The sequence below is a fragment of the Oncorhynchus mykiss genome, chromosome 7 (genome assembly GCF_013265735.2).
Source record: "Oncorhynchus mykiss isolate Arlee chromosome 7, USDA_OmykA_1.1, whole genome shotgun sequence".
NCBI classification, from domain to species: domain Eukaryota; kingdom Metazoa; phylum Chordata; class Actinopteri; order Salmoniformes; family Salmonidae; genus Oncorhynchus; species Oncorhynchus mykiss.
In genome coordinates, this window is record NC_048571.1 from 15125816 (window position 1) to 15133590 (window position 7775).

Here is a 7775-nt window from a genome sequence, read left to right on the forward strand (position 1 = left end):
TAAATGCCTTAAGACTTGTGTTAGCTCCCAGGACTAAGATCTTGTGTTAGCTGCCTGGACAAAGATATTATGTTAGCTCCCAGGACTAAGATCTTGTGTTAGCTGCCTGGACAAAGATATTATGTTAGCTCCCAGGACTAAGATCTTGTGTTAGCTGCCTGGACAAATATATTATGTTAGCTCCCAGGACTAAGATCTTGTGTTAGCTGCCAGGACAAAGATCTTGTGTTTAGCTCCCAGGACTAAGATCTTGTCTTAGCTGCCTGGACAAATATATTATGTTAGCTCCCAGGACTAAGATCTTGTGTTAGCTGCCAGGACAAAGATCTTGTGTTTAGCTCCCAGGACTAAGATCTTGTCTTAGCTGCCTGGACAAAGATCTTGTGTTAGCTGCCTGGACAAAGATCTTGTGTTAGCTGCCTGGACAAAGATCTTGTGTTAGCTTCCCGGACTATAATCTTGTGTTAGCTCCCAGGACTAAGAACTTGTGTTAGCTGCCAGGACTAAGATCTTCTGTTAGCTGCCAGGACTAAGATTTTGTGTTAGCTCCCAGGACTAAGAACTTTGGTTAGCTGCCAGGACTAAGGTCAAGTTTTAGCTGCCAGGAGAAAGATCTTGTATTAGCTCACAGGACTAAGATCTTGTGACGTGCAGACAGGAGCAGACTTAGTAATGCAACTGAATGGCACAGGAGGAGATGGCTGCCATTTTACTGTCTCCTAACCTATTGTGCTATTGTGTGTTTTTTTCGCCTTATTTGTAACTTATTTTGTACATAATGTTTCTGCCACCGTCTCTTACGACCGAAATTAGCTTCTAAATATCAGGACAGCGATTACTCACCTCGTACTGGGCAAAGATTTTTTCTTAAACGAGTCGGATGCGAAGAATTTACTTCAAGGCCCAAATCCCTGTGATTCGCATGAGAAAGAGACAGAGATATCGGGAACGTAGGTCGGGGTGCCTTGTAAGGATCCGACGGCAAGTGGGTAATCTGCCTCTACCGTTAGTCCTATTAGCCAACCTACAATCATCGGATAACAAAATAGACGAGCTACGGTCATGAATATCCTACCAACGGGACATTAAAAACTGTATTATCTTGTCACTGAGTTGTGGCTGACCAACAGAATGGATAACATACAGATGTCGGGGTTTGCGCTGATAGACCAGCCAACTCTGGTAAGACAAGAGGTGGCAGTCTGTGTATATTTTTAAACAATATACTGGTGCTGGTGTGCTGGTGCACAAAATCTAATATTAAGGAAGTCACAAGATTTTCCCCGTCTGAGGTAGAGTATCTCAGGATAAGCTGTAGACCACACTATTTACCAAGAGAGTTTTCATCTGTATTTTTCGTAGCTGTCTACATACCACCACGGACCGATGTTGTCACTAAGACTGCACTCAATGAGCTGTATAAGGCCATAAGCAAACAGGAAAATGCTCATCCAGAAGCGGCGCTCCTAGTGACCAGGGACCTTAATGCAGGAAACTGAAATCCTTTTTACCTCATTTCTACCAGCATCTTAAATGTGCAAAAAACTGTAGACCACCTTTACTCCACACACAGAGATGCGTACAAAGCTCTCCCTCACTCTCCATTTGGCAAATCTGACCATAATTCTATCCTCCTGATTCCTGCTTACAAAAACTAAAGCAGGAAGCACCAGTGACTCGGTCAATAAAGAAGTGGTTAGATGACGCAGATGCTAAGCTACAGGACTGTTTTGCACAGACTGGAACATGTTCTGGGATTCTTCAGATGGCAATGAAGAGTATACCACATCAGTCACTGGCTTCATCAATAAGTGCATCGATGACGTTGTCCCTACAGTGACAGTACGTACATAACCCCAACCAGAAACCATGGATAACAGGCAACATCCGGGTAGAGCTGCCGCTTTCAAGGAGCGGGACTCTAACCCAAACGCTTATAAGAAATCCCACTATGCCCTCTGACGAACCATCAAACAGGCAAAGCGTCAATACAGGACTAAGATTGAATCGTACTACACCGCCTCCAACGCTCGTCAGATGTGGCAGGGTTGAAAACTATTACAGACTTCAAAAGAACAGCCATGAGCTTCCCAGTGACACGAGCCTACCAGACAAGCTAGATCACGTCTATGCTCGCTTCGAGGCATGCAACACTGAAGCATACTACATGAGAGTATCAGCTGTTCTGGACGACTGTGTGATCACGCTCTCTGTAGCCGATGTGAGTAAGACCTTTAAACAGGTCAACATTCACAAGGCCGCAGGGCGCTGACCAACTGGCAAGTGTCTTCACTGACATTTTCAACCTGTCCCTGACTGAGTCTGTAATACCATCATGTTTCAAACAGACCGTCATAGTCCCTGTGCCCAAGAACACTAAGGTAACCTGCCTAAATGACTACCGACCCGTAGCACTCACGTTCATAGCCATGAAGTGCTTTGAAAGGCTGGTCATGGCTCACATCAACATCATTATTCCAGAAACCCTAGACCCACTACAATTTGCATACTGCCCCAACAGATCCAAAGACGATACAATCTCTATTGCACTCCACACTGCCCTTTCCCACCCGGACAAAAGGAACACCTACGTGAGAACGCTATTATTGACTAGAGCTCAGTGTTCAACACCATAGTGCCCTCAAAGCTCATCACTAAGCTAAGGGCCCTGGGACTAAACACCTCCCTCTGCAACTGGATCCTGGACTTTCTTACCCCCAGGTGGTAAGGGTAGGTAACAACACATCTGCCACGCTGATACTCAACACGAGGGCCCCTCAGGGATGCGTGCTCAGTCCCCTCCTGTACTCCCTGTTCACTCGTGACTGCATGGCCAGGCACGACTCCAACACCATCATTAAGTTTGCCAATGACACAACAGTGGTAGGCCTGATCACCGACAATGATGAGACAGCCTATAGGGAGGACGTCAGAGACCTGGCCGTGTGGTGCCAGGATAGCAACCTTTCCCTCAACGTGATCAAGACAAAGGAGATGATTGTGGACTACAGGAAAAGGAGGACCGAGCACGCCCCAATTCTCATCGACGGGGCTGTAGTGGAGTAGGTTGAGAGCTTCAAGTTCCTTGGTGTCCAAATCACCAACAAACTCTCATGGTCCAAACACACCAAGACAGTTGTGAAGAGGGCACTACGAAGCCTTTTTCCCCTCAAGAAACTAAAAAGATTTGTCATGGGTCCTCAGATCCTCAAAAAGTTCTACAGCTGAACCATCGAGAGCATCCTGACAGATTGCATCATTGACACCCCTGTATATAGCCTCGCTACTGTTATTTTACTGCTTCTCTATTTTACTGCCCCCCTTTGCCTACAGAACAGCCTCAATTGGTCAGAGCATGGACTCTACATGGTGTCGAAAGTGATGGGATGCTGACCCATGTTGACTCCAACACAGTTGTGTCAAGTTGGCTAGATGTCTTTTGGGTGGTGGACCATTCTTGAAACACACGGGAAACTGTTGAGCGTGGAAAAACCCAGCAGCGCTGCAGTTCTTGACACAAAGCATTCTGGACCCTGGTACCTACTATCATACCCCGTTCAAAGGCACTTAAATATTACCCACTCACCCTCTGAATGGCACACATACAGTACACAATACAAGTCTCAATGGTCTCAAGATCCTTCTCAAAATCCTTCTTCAACCTGTGTCCTCCCCTTCATCTACACTGATTGAAGTGAATTTAACAAGTGACATACAGTGCCTTGCGAAAGTATTCGGCCCCCTTGAACTTTGCGACCTTTTGCCACATTTCAGGCTTCAAACATAAAGATATAAAACTGTATTTTTTTGTGAAGAATCAACAACAAGTGGGACACAATCATGAAGTGGAACGACATTTATTGGATATTTCAAACTTTTTTAACAAATCAAAAACTGAAAAATTGGGCGTGCAAAATTATTCAGCCCCCTTAAGTTAATACTTTGTAGCGCCACCTTTTGCTGCGATTACAGCTGTAAGTCGCTTGGGGTATGTCTTTATCAGTTTTGCACATCGAGAGACTGAATTTTTTTCCCATTCCTCCTTGCAAAACAGCTCGAGCTCAGTGAGGTTGGATGGAGAGCATTTGTGAACAGCAGTTTTCAGTTCTTTCCACAGATTCTCGATTGGATTCAGGTATGGACTTTGACTTGGCCATTCTAACACCTGGATATGTTTATTTTTGAACCATTCCATTGTAGATTTTGCTTTATGTTTTGGATCATTGTCTTGTTGGAAGACAAATCTCCGTCCCAGTCTCAGGTCTTTTGCAGACTGCATCAGGTTTTCTTCCAGAATGGTCCTGTATTTGGCTCCATCCATCTTCCCATCAATTTTAACCATCTTCCCTGTCCCTGCTGAAGAAAAGCAGGCCCAAACCATGATGCTGCCACCACCATGTTTGACAGTGGGGATGGTGTGTTCAGCTGTGTTGCTTTTACGCCAAACACAACGTTTTGCATTGTTGCCAAAAAGTTCCATTTTGGTTTCATCTGACTAGAGCACCTTCTTCCACATGTTTGGTGTGTCTCCCAGGTGGCCTGTGGCAAACTTTAAACAACACTTTTATGGATATCTTTAAGAAATGGCTTTCTTGCCACTCTTCCATAAAGGCCTGATTTGTGCAATATACGACTGATTGTTGTCCTATGGACAGAGTCTCCCACCTCAGCTGTAGATCTCTGCAGTTCATCCAGAGTGATCATGGGCCTCTTGGCTGCATCTCTGATCAGTCTTCTCCTTGTATGAGCTGAAAGTTTAGAGGGACGGCCAGGTCTTGGTAGATTTGCAGTGGTCTGATACTCCTTCCATTTCAATATTATCGCTTGCACAGTGCTCCTTGGGATGTTTAAAGCTTGGGAAATCTTTTTGTATCCAAATCCGGCTTTAAACTTCTTCACAACAGTATCTCGGACCTGCCTGGTGTGTTCCTTGTTCTTCATGATGCTCTCTGCGCTTTTAACGGACCTCTGAGACTATCACAGTGCAGGTGCATTTATACGGAGACTTGATTACACACAGGTGGATTGTATTTATCCTCATTAGTCATTTAGGTCAACATTGGATCATTCAGAGATCCTCACTGAACTTCTGGAGAGTTTGCTGCACTGAAAGTAAAGGGGCTGAATAATTTTGCACGCCCAATTTTTCAGTTTTTGATTTGTTAAAAAAGTTTGAAATATCCAATAAATGTCGTTCCACTTTATGATTGTGTCCCACTTGTTGTTGATTCTTCACAAAAAAAGACAGTTTTATATCTTTATGTTTGAAGCCTGAAATGTGGCAAAAGGTCGCAAAGTTCAAGGGGGCCGAATACTTTCGCAAGGCACTGTATATAAGGGATCGTAGCTTTCACCTGGATTCACCTGGTCAGTCTATGTCATAGAAAGAGCAGGTGTTCTTAATGTTTTGTATACTCCGTGTATATGTACCCTGCTCAAAAAAATGAAGGGAACACTAAAGTAACACATCCTAGATCTGAATGAATGAAATATTCTTATTAAATATTTTTTTCTTTGCATAGTTGAATGTGCTGACAACAAAATCACACAAAAATAATCAATGGAAATCAAATGTATCAACCCATGGAGGTCTGGATTTGGAGTCACACTCAAAATTACGGTGGAAAACCACACTACAGGCTGATCCAACTTTGATGTAATGTCCTTAAAACAAGTCAAAATGAGGCTCAGTAGTGTGTGTGGCCTCCACGTGCCTGCATGACCTCCCTACAACGCCTGGGCATGCTCCTGATGAGGTGGCGGATGGTCTCCTGAGGGATCTCCTCCCAGACCTGGACTAAAGCATCCGCCAACTCCTGGACAGTCTGTGGTGCAACGTGGCGGATGGATTGGTTGGTGGATGGAGCGAGACATGATGTCCCAGATGTGCTCAATTGAATTCAGGTCTGGGGAACGGGCGGGCCAGTCCATAGCATCAATGCCTTCCTCTTGCAGGAACTGCTGACACACTCCAGCCACATGAGGTCTAGCATTGTCTTGCATTAGGAGGAACCCAGGGCCAACCGCACCAGCATATGGTCTCACAAGGGGTCTGAGGATCTCATCTCAGTACCTAATGGCAGTCAGGCTACCTCTGGTGAGCACATGGAGGGCTGTGCGGCCCCCCAAAGTAATGCCACCCCACACCATGACTGACCCGCCGCCAAACCGGTCATGCTGGAGGATGTTGCAGGCAGCAGAACGTTCTCCACGGCGTCTCCAGCCTCTCACGTCTGTCACATGTGCTCAGTGTGAACCTGCTTTCATCTGTGAAGAGCACAGGGCGCCAGTGGCGAATTTGCCAATCTTGGTGTTCTCTGGCAAATGCCAAACGTCCTGCACGGTGTTGGAGTGTAAGCACAACCCCCACCTGTGGACGTCGGGCCCTCATACCACCCTCAAGGAGTCTGTTTCTGACCGTTTGAGCAGACACATGCACATTTGTGGCCTGCTGGAGGTCATTTTGCAGGGCTCTGGCAGTGCTCCTCCTGCTCCTCCTTGCACAAAGGCGGAGGTAGCGGTCCTGCTGCTGGGTTGTTGCCCTCCTACGGCCTCCTCCACGTCTCCTGATGTACTGGCCTGTCTCCTGGTAGCGCCTCCATGCTCTGGACACTACGCTGACAGACACAGCAAACCTTCTTGCCACAGCTCGCATTGATGTGCCATCCTGGATGAGCTGCACTCCGTCTCATGCTACCACTCCGTCTCATGCTACCACTAGAGTGAAAGCACCGCTAGCATTCAAAAGTGACCAAAACATCAGCCAGGAAGCATAGGAACTGAGAAGTGGTCTGTGGTTATCACCTGCAGAACCACTCCTTTATTGGGGGTGTCTTGCTAATTGCCTATAATTCCCACCTGTTGTCTATTCCACTTGCACAACAGCATGTGACATTTATTGTCAATCAGTGTTGCTTCCTAAGTGGACAGTTTGATTTCACAGAAGTGTGATTGACTTGGAGTTACATTGTGTTGTTTAAGTGTTCCCTTTATTTTTTGGAGCGGTGTATATAAACAGCACCAGTCAGAAGTGATGGTATGAGGCAGATCTCAACATTTACCCTAGCTGATGATAAACAAAGAGTGTGCAAAGCTGTCATCAAAGGGTGGCAACTTTTTTGCTTACTACATGATTCCGTATGTCTTAATTCATAGTTTTGATGTCTTCACTATTATTCTACAATGTAGGAAATAGTAAAAAAAATTAAGAAAAACCCTTGAATGAGTAAGTGTGTCCAAACTTTTGACTGGTACTGTATATGTAAAATGATGTCCAGCTCACGAGGCCCGTTGATGATGTGAGGCCTGAGGCAATTGCCTCTTCTGCCTAAGGCTAAGTCCGCCACTGTGTGCAGGAGACCCAGGCTTGAATCCAGTCCATCACACTATTCTTACCTGGGTGTAAAGAGAGAAGAGGAAAAAGAGAGAGAGAAGGAGAGGAAGAGAAGAAGAGTTTCTTTGAGGCGCAACGGGTCATCACAGCCCATGATGCTCAGCGCCACTTTGAGGTGTTGCCCCCCTCTGATTATTATCTCATTAGCAGCTTCCACTGACAAACACACACAAACACAGACAGACACACAGACGCCATGTAGGGAATTTGCTTTCCTTTTGAATATATGAAATAGCTAAATGCATTTATTGGAGTGGGTGTTTAGGAACACATAGAATACATTTTTTAGATGCACGCTAGAGTATATTAAGGCAATATAGGCTAGTCTACATTTTCTGGAGTGCAAGCATGCAAGCATGTGTGTGCGTGTGTGTGTGCGTGT